Here is a 14,713-nt window from a genome sequence, read left to right on the forward strand (position 1 = left end):
ATTGGGCAGCACAGTCTCTGAGGTCTGTGCTGGCTTGGGGAAAAAAAGGCCAAGCCCTCTACCCTCACGCTGAATCTTCTGAGTTTGGCCCATCTGGCTGCTCCCGCTGTGAGCCGTTATCAATCACAGGCAGCATGACACACTCCCTTTGTTCCTGCAATGCAAACATATTTCATCCTGCTGCTGTTCTCAAAGACACAACTGGTCTTCAGTTGACATTTACCTCCAAATCTGTCAGAAAAGACCAAAAAAATGGAGTCAGAGGTAAGATAAAGAGTTAAACGTTTTGCCAAACCGTTCGGTTTTTGGATTGAAATCTAAAAATAATTGGTCCTAAGATGTTCGCCGTCAGCTTTCATCACAATATATGAAATTTTGGAAGCATGAAAACAAATTTTTAAACATTCTTTGGTCTGTCTTTTTTATTCCAACCGTGAGGAGAAAGTTCGACGTGCCTCTACTCTGGCACGGAGTGAAAGTAGACGCTGCTGGCTAAAAATTAAATATTCAAAAGACTTCAGAGAGCTTAGTTTGGAGTTTATTGATTGGTCCAACTTTTCAAAAAAGCACATTATTAGCCAAACTGCAATGGAACCATAAGGCGAAGGCTGCGGATATTTCCACATCATACGTTCATATGGGAGGGATTTCCATTTAAATCTTGAGCATTTACTCTAAGTCATGCAGCACAAACAGTGCAAGCTGCCAAAGAATACGGAGGAGAAAGTGCAACACAGCTGTGCCAAGAAAACAGAGCATTTCCTTTATCACCTGTCAACATTCATGTATCATCAACACAACAAATTCTGTTCTCCAACCAGAGCAAATTTTCAAAAAAAAACAGTGTTTCACTGTCCGTTTTCATGTGCTGACAAACTATCTGAACCCTCTACAGAGCAAAAATAATTACGCAGCTACAGAAGTTTGCAGTTACAGTGGCTTATTAAAGCAGCAGAGCAGCACATCATGCAAAAAAAAAAAAGCCTTTCAGATAAAATGAGACAGCTGTCAGTCAGGAGAGCAGCTATTCACTCTACAGACAGAACCAGGCCACTAAAAATGAGCCAGAATTTAGCTCCTTTTGCAGCAGTTAGCTCATGCACAGAGTATTTTTAAATGTTACTGAGCAGAAGAGCATCTGGGGTTTAATTTCAAACATGCAAATAAATGCATTTAATTTAAGAACAGGAAAGAAAAGATGAGGAATGTCCCAGTTTACATGAAGAGCAGCCGTCATTTAAAATGGAATAATGTGGTATTGAAGCTGAATAGCGCTATGATTATTAAATTAAATCAAGGAATGAAGGCCTTAAAAAACACATCTACCCATGTCTAATGCTATTACAGCTCTCGGTGAGCTTTATCACTTAAAACATGGCTGAGGCGGCGGCGGCGAGGGAAACAATGGATCCAGAGGTTGAAGTGCCCCGCCAACCCCGGCAGCTCCTCCTTCATAACACTTTGCTTTGTGTCCCGCCTCCTTGTCCTCTTCCACCCCTCCTCCTCCTCCTCCTCCTCCTGCAGCCCTCCACCTTTGTCTGCTGCCCCCAGCCTTCCAGAGAGACACTCCTGGCTCTTTTCCTCAACAATGCTGTTAGTGTAAAAGCAGAATAAACTGCAGACCTCTCCTGATCTCATCAAACGCTGCAGTTTGAGCATAAACGCCAAACTGATTTTTTAAAAAATCCTCTTGGGAGGGTTTATGTAAGGTCGCACCGTCTCATCCATTTCTCACGTTTATATTCTGCTTATTTATGAGCACATGGCATATTAATGTGTGCACACAAATGAGTAAATTAAAAATACATTTTTAATAAATACGCTCGACAGCAATCCTTATGTTTGACCTATCAATCTCCTCCCTGAGATTTCGAAAGAACAAATGGAACTATTCTGTATAAAACAGATAAAACTAGCATCAATCATAATATTTTCTTACCTTAGATTAACCTACCGAACCCCGAGCGGTTTCTGGGCTTTTTTTTTTCCTGTCACATTTTCCCTCACTGCAGTCTCATTTTTCACTGGAATATAAAGTCCTGCACCTCAATGGAAACAGAACAACCACAGCTGGAAGCAGAGAGAACTTCAAAATACTTTCTGTGCTGTGTGACACAGTTATGCCAGAAGTTATATGCATTACCAAAACAGGAAAGAAAACAGTGACTCTACACATCCAGCATATTTTAGTCCATGTTAAACGTGTTTAAATGTTGTCATCTACCTGTTTTGTGCAAACACAGCCTGCAGTTCAACCAAGTTCAGGAGAAAACACCTGAATTTTTGTGATGTTGCTTCTATTTTTGGTAAATTATTTAGACAACACATAGAATTTTTATGAAATATCCTGATTTTCAGCTCATACTCGGGTCATTCCGTATCATTTCAACCAGTGGTCCCCACCTGACCCTCTCAGATTTTGCTAAGTTTTTACATACATTTAGTACATTATATATGATGGGAAAATCCAAAATGTGAATGCTTTATTGTCATTAGTTTCAAAGTTATGGCCATTTGAAGTAGGTAGGGGGTACCCTAAAATTGCGGCCAAAATTAAGACTTGAAATTTTCCACCATTTTCAGACTTCTATAACTTCTGAACAACAAAAGATAGAGATGTGAAATTTTCAGAATCATTTCACAGTGACCGATAGTCCTCAGAAATGTGAAAATATTTACTTTATATTCATAATTGCATGTTACAGAGAATGACAAAGTTGCGATTTTATCCATCACGAACTTCTAAACTGCTACATTTGGCCACCCATTACACAAAAACTAATCATCATAGCCATTAGAGATTTTATGTGGTATAATTTGGCTATCTAAGGATTGGATCTGTATAAAATGAAAGTGCTATGGTATGTAATGCATGAAATATGAACAGCTAAAGATCAAAAATATCTGTCAGACCTTCGGATTCAAAGGTCAATATCAGCATGTGGGATAGGTGGTATCAAAAAATAAAAGACATCATGTGAAATTACAGGAATTTCCCTAAATTTTGACACCAAGCACAACTTGCTTCTATAAAACTTCATATATTCACATCATATATAATGTACTAAATGTATGTAAAAGCTAAGCAAAATCTGAGAGGGTCAGGTGGGAAGTTTTCTTAAAATTGGTTGATTTCATACAGAATGACCCACTCACAACTAGTCAAACATGAAAAGAGTCGATTCAATGAACTGAATCGAAATTGAAGTTCAAGTTGATTATCTGATGATTCTTTTCGTTTTCTCTGAATGGTGCAATAAAAAAAGCAATGCTTCTAACATTCCTACTGCTGGTATAGGCTCTGGAGTGCAGAGGGTTACAAAACAGACTTCTTATGCAGCATACTGTGTGGACACATATGTTCAATTCCCAGTCAGCAAAATATGAAGCATAGTGAGCACAAAAAGACGCGAAACAACAAAGAGATGTAAAAACACTGAAAATAATATGCAAAATGAACAGAACGGGATCGAAAAAGGACAACAATTACATGCAAAACAACCTAAATTCGACAAAAAACAACACAAATTTGACACAAAATGAGAGGAAACAAACAAAATTTGTCCTGAAGAGACACAAAACAACCGAAATTTAATGCAAAATTAATAAAACGTGATGCAAAACTACCACAAAAGACACAACACAACTCTACACCGTCAAATGAAATAAAGACAAAAAGCCCACAATATTCAAAAACAGAAGAAAAAAAAAACAGAACAGACTTCTAAAAGCAAATATGGAATTAAACAGATCTAAATAAGGCAGTAAAATAAATTCTAGAGTTAGAAAGTTTCTGGATTCCAACCATTAAATATCTCATTAAAGTAAACAAATTAGCGATGCCAACTTTGAATACATGTCAGTCCGACATGCAGCAGCTAAACTTGTGATGCTCAGCTGGACTGGTGTTAAACTGATACAAGTTTCCCGTTTTTCTGTTATGGCAACAGGAGCCGCTCCCACTCTGCACCTAGATGATGTTACCGAGCAACCACCTGCCTCCGACCGACACACAAACACCATTTATTCTGATCAGTCTGACCTCACCGATGCGATTTCCACACGGGCAGCGGCGGCGGGACTCTGGCTCCGTATTAGATCGGAGGCAGGATTTACAAGCTAATTAGATGATATCTGACACACACAGTTTGATCAAAAAGGTCCGTAGAGTCTGAGCTGCATCAAACCAACAGCTCGTCCGTGTGTCTGCGTTTTATCTCGTTTCCGTACCGTTACCTCACAGTGGATTTCACAGCTACATGACAGAACTGAACATGGTCTATTTTTAAGCACGTAAACTGTGTGATGATTGTGACGACTGCACCTTTGTCTTCGTTAAACAGTTTGATGCAGCCGAAGAATATCATCTGTAGTGATTTAGTTGCTTTTTGTTTCCATCTCAGTGATAAAGTTTCTCATCCTGAGATCATTATCTGGAAACATGAACCCAATATTCTTTAATTTTAGCACAAATTAAAAGTTTAATAAACCCACCATTTATCTCTTTTCTCTCCCCAGATGAATGCGCCGGTTGAAATTGCTTCCTTTGCATATATTTAGACACGCAGAAGGCTCCGCAGGTCTTGGAAAAAGAAGTGTGAACTCAGCTTCAACACATTTTTATTTAGATTAGATTAAACCTACTGGTGGGTTTTTGACAATAGTCTGGCATTGTGTCACCTGAGCTGGTGAAATAAGTCATCCTCGCCTTTTTCTGGCCTCGTCTGAACACACAGCGGCGCCACGGAGGACGCCCGACACAAAAATGTACTCTCTGACAATTGAGCCAATTTAGAAAGTAAACAGGCCCACAGAAAACTGCACATGGTGCACATCTCGCCTCGTTCCCTTCTCCCAGAAGACGGGACATTTTTTTTGTTGTTGTTCTTTGACAAGGCCGAGGCGACTTGGCACCTGAGGAAGCCAGCCAATCGTGGAGGCCCTGGGATGAGCTAACCGCCATTGCTTAGCATTACATCATGATGGTGAGTCACTCCCTGGGATTCAGAGACAGTAAAAGACATGCTTAAATACACTACAGCCTTGACTCTCTCTGACAGCTCAGCCAAGGTAAAGAGAGATGATCGATTCCTGATCTTTGGGCAGAACATAAGAAACCTGCAAAAGATGCATCAGACCGAGGAGGCAGCGTCTGCTCACGTAAACTACATCTACGTAGGGAGTTTGTAAGGTGTGGCGTCAAACATACAGCAACAGGAAATAACCACACACTGCCTGAAGCGACCGACATGTCTGTAAATATCAGCGGTGACCAGCAAATAGAAAGCGCATCCCCTGAAGCCACAGCATGAGTCAACGAGCCGAATGTTGTTCATTTCTTTCCCGTTTGACATCATGTCGGTTTATTTAGTGCTGTCAAAACACACAAAAGCAAAAAAACGAATCTATTACTTCAAAATAAAGTAAGACAGATGTATATTTATGTTTGATTAAGTGTGTAAATTGCCTCTGGCCACGCCCAAGAGAAAAAAAATCAACAGCAGTCACTTGTAAATATTGAATATACATTTATAGGAAGCCATTATGTTCTATGCAAGCTGCAAGCTTAACCTGACATCCCCATTCCAGTCCATTTCAAGTTTCAAAAAGGAAACAAAAATGTAAATCAGATGAATGTAGTGAAGATAAAACCGTGACGGATATCAGCGTCCTCTGAAAAATTAGAACATTACCTCAAGACGGAAAGAAAAAGAGGCTCAGTCACAAAAGAATATATCAAATTCTGAGAGACAATCAATGAATTGTGTGTTGGTTAAAAAAAAAAAAATACACATCACCGCATGCATCATAAATGAGCAGCAATTATCCCCGTAGACACCAGGTGTACAAGAAAATGAGCTGCCTCTCCAGGTGGTTTGAAAAGCAGGATTCCCTCCCCGAATGGCAGACAAATACAGCAGGTGTGATATCAGCTCGCTTGTTGAAATACTGGAACAAACTGCCTCAGACTTTTTACTTCAATGAGTCCCTCAGCTGCGGCGCTAGTAAAATAGCCTCCCAAAAAATACAGATCCGTCTCTCTCTCTCCATCTCAGTAAAAGCGCCGTGATCAAGGAGAGAATCAGTGACAGTTGTGTTACCCAGAAAGCAGACACACACACCGAAATCCACAATTTACGTCTGCGAGTTTCACCTGTCTGCTGCTGAGGCTGTTGTGCAAGCTGGAGACAAAAACACATTCTTTACATGACACGTACTCATTTTTTGTCAGGACAAACGCGTCCAATTGCAGCAAAGTGGACAGTGGACATGGAAGTGTTTCTGATCACAGCTGAGGCTCCAGTGTTAAGATGTGGAGCTGGAACATGTAATTTCAGGCTCTCACCGCTGATATACAGAGTTATAGGGTAACAGGGATGTCAGAAGGACGCCGCGCCCGTTAAATAAAGCGACTTCACCAAAAATAACCGGATTATTTTAGCTGGGTTGACTTATTTTAACTCAGATTTAATGGTAATGGCCACCAATGATCGAAATCCTTCCTGCACATGTAAGTTCAGGCTTCTACTGCAGATATACACCCCGCTGTCAAAAGTTTTGAGTCGGCTTCTGATTTATTTGAATGAGAAAGTGTCTCAAAACTTTCGACAGGGGGTGTACGTAGTAAAGGAGAAAACATGGTTGTCAGAGGTGACAGTGTGACCTGAGCCCCTTTAAATAAAGCTAATTTACTAAATAAACCAGAATTATTTTAGTTATTCTGACTTATTTAAACCCCGATTTAAGGGGAATGGACACCAGTGATCTAAATCCATCTGCACATGTAAGTTCAGGCTTCTACTGCAGATAAATGTTTTTGGTTTTTTTTAATGGGACAGTTCGAATTAATGTGCATTTCCATATAAAAATGAGAGCCTGTAGCCGTACAGTTACTTTCCATCTCGAGTCCCATTGGCAGATCAAAAAATAAAGAAATTGCTAATAACATAAAACCGTAACTGAACACAGACACAAAGAAAGTAAAACAAATAAGCACACACAAAAAAAGCTGGGGGACCAAGGCAACCACCAAGCAGTAATTAATTAACATTTACATATTATTATATCGCAAATATCTCTTTGTTGCGATTGCACTTAACCCTCTATCATTATTGCAGATATTACACTAACCCTTCCATCACTATAACATAAGTTTCCACTACATACACCCCCTGTCAAAAGGTTTGAGACACTTTCTCATTCAAATGAATTAGAACCCGTCCCACAACTTTTGACAGGGGGTGTATATCCCTCTGACACTGTTACATAAAATTGTGTTGCAGATGTACCCAGTCATGGCTCAACATGGCTGTCAGAAGGGACAGTGTGACCCCAGTCCTTTAAAATAAAGCTAATTTACCAAAGAAACCACGTTTATTTTAGCTGGTCTGACTTATTTCAACACCAATATAATCTGTAAATGGTCTAATAAAGCAAGTTTACCAACAACAAGCCAGGATTATTTCATTTAGTCTGACTTACTTTAGAGTTACTTCGATTCCGTAAAGAAAATTAAAGTGAGGACAAGCAAGTTACTCTGGAAATTCATGCTGGGAAGCTAACCAGGCTAACTGTCAGACTAAACCTGAGATGCTTCACCAGTTTATGCATTGGTTCATTTTACGTAAATGTCGTCATCCACCCAAGTCTAAGAGGCAAAAACACACTTAACAAGGGCTTTAAACAACTATTTGGTTAGAGAATAGACTGTAGGACGAGATTCTCCATCATCTACACCTTTCCAATTCATCAATTTAAGAGTTGTAACTACAGTAGTTGCTGCCAGACGTTGGATGAGCTTCATTTGTTCACGCTTTCCATCAACAGAGGACTAATTTCTCCAGACATCCTGTGCCATGTATACCTCAGATATAATCACTGAATGATGCCAAAGCAAAATGTGTAACCAGCTGCTTAGTCCTGTGTTTTATCGGGTTTGGCTCACTGACTGGACCAAATTTAGTGTGAAGAGAGTTGCATCAACAGTCCACGGAAAACGTGAAATGGCCACAACACTGACCCAAAGGTAAAGCCAGGATTTTACCTCTGACTTTCCAGTATTCCAGTGAAATTTATGAGATTTTGGTAAAAATCAAAGAGTCTCTGGAACTCATGCAGTTTCTGCCACAGCACACAATAGAGTCATACAGACAGCTGCAGCAGAACCTGCTACAAAAACAAACCTCGATGCAGTCTGATCCACCTTACTGGAGCTTCACACATAATTTGCTTAAAAAATGACTAAATAACCCAATGATGAATGATAAGAGCCCCACCTAATAAACCATCAACAGCACAACAGCATAAAATCTTGCTGTTTTGACCACAAACGTGTCCAAATCCATCCTCCACTCTCCACTATTCTCCCAGTAGAAACCATGTTTAAAGATGTGTTGGTTAATACATTTAAAACCATGTCAAAGCAGTAAAGTTAGACGTGGTTAGTGGGTGTATGCTTTCCTAATGAATTAGTGAAGGTCTATAAATGAAGGTCGTAAACCCACATGCTGGTCCATCATGGCCGACGGTTGCCATGGAGGATGGATCTGATATGCTCTCGACCTCCTGCACTCACGCAGTTATCTCAGCCTGGTGAATCTGAATCAAATTAACCTGACGGCGTGAACTTAAACTGACCCTTCTGGAGCCGTTTTAACCCAGAGTGATTTGCTCGGTTCATTCGAGTCAGGTGTGTGATGATGGAATCAGTCTAACCCCCACTTTTCTCAGTGCACGTTCTAGAAGAGGCCACTGGTTGGAGTTAAACAAGGACAAGTGAGACCACCATAAGAACAAGAAGAAACTACAGTCAGAATATGCTAAAGCAGCTTTTCTGGAGGCACAACGACAGAGAAAAGGACGGTCTGAGAAGACACGGCTGTGCAGAGGCTTACAAAGAGAACAATGGCTCTTATTGATGTGCAGTTCTGTGCTGCACTTGTCTTTTATTTTAGCAGTTTGTCATGGAGAAACCGCAAGACTTTTGTTGCTTTGCTAACCTTGTACCTTTGCAGGAGATGACACCTGCGGCCCACCAGCACAAACAGCAGGCGTAGGTTTAAGTGTTGAAGCATCTGCATTTAAAAAAATCTACCAGGTACACTTGGATGATACTCCTGTCATTTTGCAGCAGGCTCAGTTGAACAAAGAGGCAATCAAGCAAAACCTCCCACTCACTGCACTCCTGACTCATGGAATAGAGAGACACTAAGAAAACCCAACATCTGCACTTGTGATCGCCCATAAAGGTCTTTTATATTAAGGCTTTGTCTTCTGAGTGGAACTAAACTTTAAATGCATTTGAAACAGGTGTCGAGTGAAGAAGTTTGTCGGAAAACATTGTGTTTTTCCCCAATCGAATATCAACACAAGACAACTCAGACGTGTCTCTGACTTTCACAGACAGAAATCCCATCTGTTCACTGGTGCCAGTCCTGGGGGGAGGAAGTTAGGATAGTGACAGACTATAAATAACGCCGGGCCCCATGCTGACAATAAAGAAAACTGGAACATCAATACAAACAGTATCCATTCCAAATAAAATCGGCGCTTGTAGTCCTCCAGGCAATTCAAGGAGGACAGGGACATCACGCTGGGATTCTGTTACGCGGTAATGTAGTCCATCGTCACCTTGGGCACCCTCACCAGAGTTGGCAGCCTCTCTGAAAGAGCAGGGAGCAGCGTGCCAAAGCAGCACAGCATCATCAGCGTTAATGTCGAGAAACCTGGTGAGGTTCGGCTCTAAAAAGACTCCGCCGAAGACTGTCACAGCAAACGCCTCCCGCACGTCTTCCAGAATCTACATATGCAGCGTGTCTGTTAGCTTTAAAGCAGCAGCTTCAAAAGATCGCCGTGAGTCAGATACCTCACAGAGATATTTCACCTTGCCGAGTGTGATGTTCGGGGCACATTCACATCAAGCAGTGTTTATCTGAATCCATTAAAAGCGCAGGCGAGGTCACCCTGCTGAGAAGGTTTAATTCCAAGAGAAGAGGAGAATTATTTAGCTGAGGGGCCCATTCTGTCAAGCCAGACCAGAATAAGCGAGCAGATATCTGAATGGATGGATGAGTAGAAAATGCGTCCATGAATACTTGTGATTGGTTACAGGTTACTATCACTGCTTTTAAAGTCATACAATAACAGAAACAAACCAAACAAGGCAGCAACTCGCATGTTCAGCAAGGTAAAGTCTGTGTTTTTATCAAGATTTGGGTTACCGACATTGCTAAGCGTCCATCTGGTGCATCTATTCTCCAAAGAAAACAATCTATCCCTTTAAATGTGCAATCAAATTAAACTAAATTTAGTCCAACCAATCCGTCTTTTCACATTTAGATCATATTAACTGTGATTTATGGGATAAAAGTGCATCTTTACATGATAAGAGCTCAACTGTTGGATTGTTTTTGCAGTCCTTGGATGAAACTTTATACTGAAAAATACACTTTTTTCATTTAATTTGATCAACCATGCACCTTGGCGCACACACTAAATACTGTATTAGGTTTGGCAGAGTAATGTGCTGAAGCACGGGGGGGTGGGGTTCTGTACAACAAGGCCATCTCCTCTTTCTTCTGTTTTTTCCCTCTCTTTTAATTCCCCTCCGCCACATTCAATTCTCCATAGGACGCCTTCAGCGCTCACACAATGCAAATCACTCACGGTCCCTATTCAAGTACTGATTAATATGCAAAGACAGGCCATCCTCATCCAACAGTCACAAGAAATATAACAGTCAGCCGAGTCATTCTCAACTTATCTGGCTGGAATTATCGGCACTTTTACATTCTGAGGCGCTGTGATATGACATGAATTTGTGGTTAATGTGAGGCGTGTTTCATTTGCATCTCAGACTGGTTTTAAACCTTCCACTACGTTTTGTAACTCTCAGATCAGCAAACAGCTGCTAATGACATGAAGACCAGTAGAATTAGAGCCGTCTCTGTGTCCCTCGGTTCAGTCTTTGTGATGAGCGCTCACAGCTACAAATTATTACGAGCGTTTATAAAACGACACAATCATGAGTGAATTTCAGTTGGATTCACTTTTAATGAGCTCAGAGTGAAGCTGAAGGAACAGATTGTACAGTTTGTAAGAGCACAGGTTGATCAAGCATCAGCGCCACCTCATAGAAGGATGGTCGAGAAATCCACTTGTTTGAACAGTTCCATCCAATCACCTGTTTCACTTCATGGGTTTCATCTGTGTGACCCGTTCAGAGATGAATCTGGGTCGTGTTTACTCGGACTTAACGGGAAAAATAAGGGCAATATTACATAATCTGAAAGCTGCAAACAAACCCTACTTGGAAATACAAGTAAAGAGAAAAAAAGGGCCGAGAGAAGAAACAAGAAGACAAACTGTATGGAAAATGTGGCCATAGTAATGACTGAGGCTTCTGTAAACTACAGCAGCAGCACAGAGCAAATCAAGTCAACCTGCAATTATGACTCAATGTCAAGTCATTTTGTGATGTTTCATTTGGATTTACAGCACAAGTCTGCAGTCTACAGCTGAAGATCAACCAGAGGAGGAATCTGAGCAGCTCCTGGACTGAAGATCATTAGAAAATGTGAGGATTTCACTCTGAACGCTGCAACTACAGAGAAGTTTGGAGGATCCACAATCCAGTTTTATTCAGAGAGCAGACTAAAAACGCCTTATAATTTTCCCTTGTTTGGCTGCTTTTTCCAGTTCCCCCAAGTCAAAAATAGCCTGTATTATTTTCATAGTGGCTTTGAACTCACCACAGCAGTTAAAGTCCCATATGTTCCCCATTTAGGAATTGTGGATTTTCTCCCTCGAAAAAAGTTCAGTTAAACTTTGCCTTCTTTTTTGGAGTTCAGCTCCGTGCTTGAAGAACAAATACACTCTTCTAGATGGAGAAGACTTCAGTGTTTGCATTTGTTGTTATCATCAGTTATCTTGAGAATACACTACAGAGTACAGATCTGCTCTTCAGCTTCATACAGTTACAGAAATAAAATGGCACACACACATCAGTAAGTTGGTATTCTTCTGGTTTCAGGTCCAATGAAAATGAGAACCATAAATAAGGAAGTCCAGTCTGATGAACACATGAGTCTGAAGAACTGAATGTCACCAAAAAACACGACGCAGCAGTCTGAGGATGATGATGGCAATGACTTTATCCTTCATTTCAACAACCACAAAGCAGAATCATCTCAAAGTAACACATCAGGAAAGTCCTCTTGCTGGTATCTGATTGGCCGGTACGGTGTGTTGTCGGATCAAACTGCATTGCAGAGCAGCTAAAGCTGAGCCAGTTTCAACTTTTTCTGGCAGACAATCCTGCTTTGTTTTTTCTGCAGCTGACAGCACTGGACATGAAACTGGAAAACAAACGGTCTGAACATCTCACAGTCTAGCAGCAGCAAAGCATCAACTCCAGTCAGAAGCAGATGTTCAAAATCTGATTCAAGCATCTGCAGTCATCCACTATTACTTCCATGCAAACCTCAAACCCGGAACTTCACATTCTTCAAGCCACTTCTCTCATTTTCACTCTGAAATGTGTCTGAAATATTTTTTTTTCCTTCCCCAAATAGCCTCCCACACTTTACACACTCAGGTTGCAAACTAATGACCGTGGATTTGGTGGATCGCTCCAGAAACGCTGTCAGAACCGCTGCTGCACACTAGAAAAGACCACAGTCTGTGTCCACTTGGAAAATGACTTTCTCTCTTCAATCTGACCATAATTTGGATATTTCTTAGGGTGGTGTTGTGGCCCTGCATCCTCATGTTTGTTGCTTGCCTCAAAATTTAATTATCACTGAACTGGAACAGAAACTGGAAATCAATGAATTTAATTAAATTGCTCGGCCCTCAAACTGTGTGACGCTGTCATTACCCCTTCCACATACCCACGCTCTATCAAATAACGCCATCAATTTATTTGGAATTCTGCAACGGGCCACAGCTAAGGAACAGTTGTCTAATTATCTCCCCTTCCCTTCCTCTTTCCCTCCCATATGAGAGCAAATTGCGTGGGTGTCTGAATATTCTGGCAGAAACATGAATGACATGTGAAAAAGAACACATCCCAAGTGTCTCCACACCGCTGTCTGCAGCACAACAACGACGGAGCTGACCGAGTGTTTGGGTGGAGAAGATGGCAAGAAATACTGCTGCTGGAAAAACACCTCAAAAATATCCAAGTTTCACTAAAGTAGCTTAAAGTTCACACCGTCCAGGTTGAAAATATGAATTTACAGCCAGCAAAGACACACAATATCCCCTTATTACCCAGAAATCCTGGCACATATCGGCAAATACTTGCCTCAAACGTATTCAGTAGTTTGTTTCAACAGTAAAATGTCAAGATCTGGATATAATTTGGCCACTATTTCTCAATGGGAAGCTTTTAATACTGCATTATATCATTTTAATGTTCTGTAGCTGTTAAATTATAAACTGCAGGCACAATTTCATCCTTTTCTATATTCTAAATATCAATATTAGCCTCAAAAATGGAGCACAGGTCAAGGTTTTATGAAGATATAGAGGAAACCTGGGCTGCTTTGAGGGTAAAAGTATCCTGAGCTGAATGAAAGCTCAGTGGGAGGGAAGCAAAATACAAGAAAAAAGTTCCTCTGAAGGGGGTGAAGAGGAAATTAATGCAACAGAGGAAGAGTGCAGACTTGTGGAATATGGAGAAACAATGGAGGAACTGAAACCTGGAGGTTGCAATAATCGTCCTGCTAAATTAAATTATAACATCAAACTATTCCTCCTGTCTTCCAAGAACCCCTGGAGGTCCTCAGCCTACAGAGGAGAGGAGGGGTGGGGGGCAGATGCAGGGAGGAGAGGAGGATGTGGGTGGGAGGAGGGGGAGAAACCGAGTCTCCCCTCCCGCCCTATAAAACCACGGGAGCTCTGGGATTGGATCTCATTGTATACATTGAATGACTATTCAGTCCTCCTCAATGGATGACGAATTTCCCTCCCAACCAACCAAATAAAAAAGAAAAAATACTTCGATCAGATCAGTCTGTCGCTATGTCAGCATCATCTCTGCATAGAAACTCACCGCAATGTTAACTTCTATCCAGCAGAAAATGAAAAAAACTACAGAGGTTATGTCACACTATTAAAAAGGGGCCAAACTGTGCGCGCAGAGCGGCGGTAAACACCAAAATCCCACACTGACACATCAGCACAGAAACACTGCTGGCGTGCCAAATCCGATCCTGGCACGAGTCCGGACTTCAAAACCAAAATTTTATTGTCTGCATTCGTGCGTAAAAGCTGCTCTTTTTACAAATAAGTGGACGGCAACAAGCATCCAGCAGAGGAGCGAAACGGCTCTCCGGACACTCCATCCCCGGTGCGTCACGGCTGAGCAGCAGCAGATAGAGCTGAGGTGGACTCATGGACCACAGCGGAGTCTTACTTCACTCTCTGTGGCGTTTCTAACCAAAAAACAGCGACTTATAGCTGCCACACGGAGAAACAGAACCAGCTGGGGACCACAGAAGCGTCCCTCTGCAGCAGCAGCGTCTGCCAGCATCCAGCTCCACGAAAACGCAGCATACGTGTGGAGAATGTTCCCACAAATCACACAATCTGCCCAAACTCAGGGAGGATAGAGAGAGCAAACACACAGTGCATCGCCTCATTCTCTCTGTTCCAAAAACCCACCGAGGCGACCTGCTCCTGACGTTCAACTGCCCCCAAACTCAATGAA

The 14,713-nt window shown here is 41.5% G+C and overlaps 1 protein-coding gene across 10 annotated transcripts in view; it reads right to left on the reverse strand.

Moving 5' to 3' along the window:
- Positions 1-14,713, reverse strand: part of LOC110958343 (neural cell adhesion molecule 1-like) — a 301,020-nt gene that overhangs the window by 285,701 nt on the left and 606 nt on the right. The window lies entirely within an intron of this gene.

This window comes from Acanthochromis polyacanthus, chromosome 17, assembly GCF_021347895.1.
Source record: "Acanthochromis polyacanthus isolate Apoly-LR-REF ecotype Palm Island chromosome 17, KAUST_Apoly_ChrSc, whole genome shotgun sequence".
Lineage (NCBI taxonomy): Eukaryota > Metazoa > Chordata > Actinopteri > Pomacentridae > Acanthochromis > Acanthochromis polyacanthus.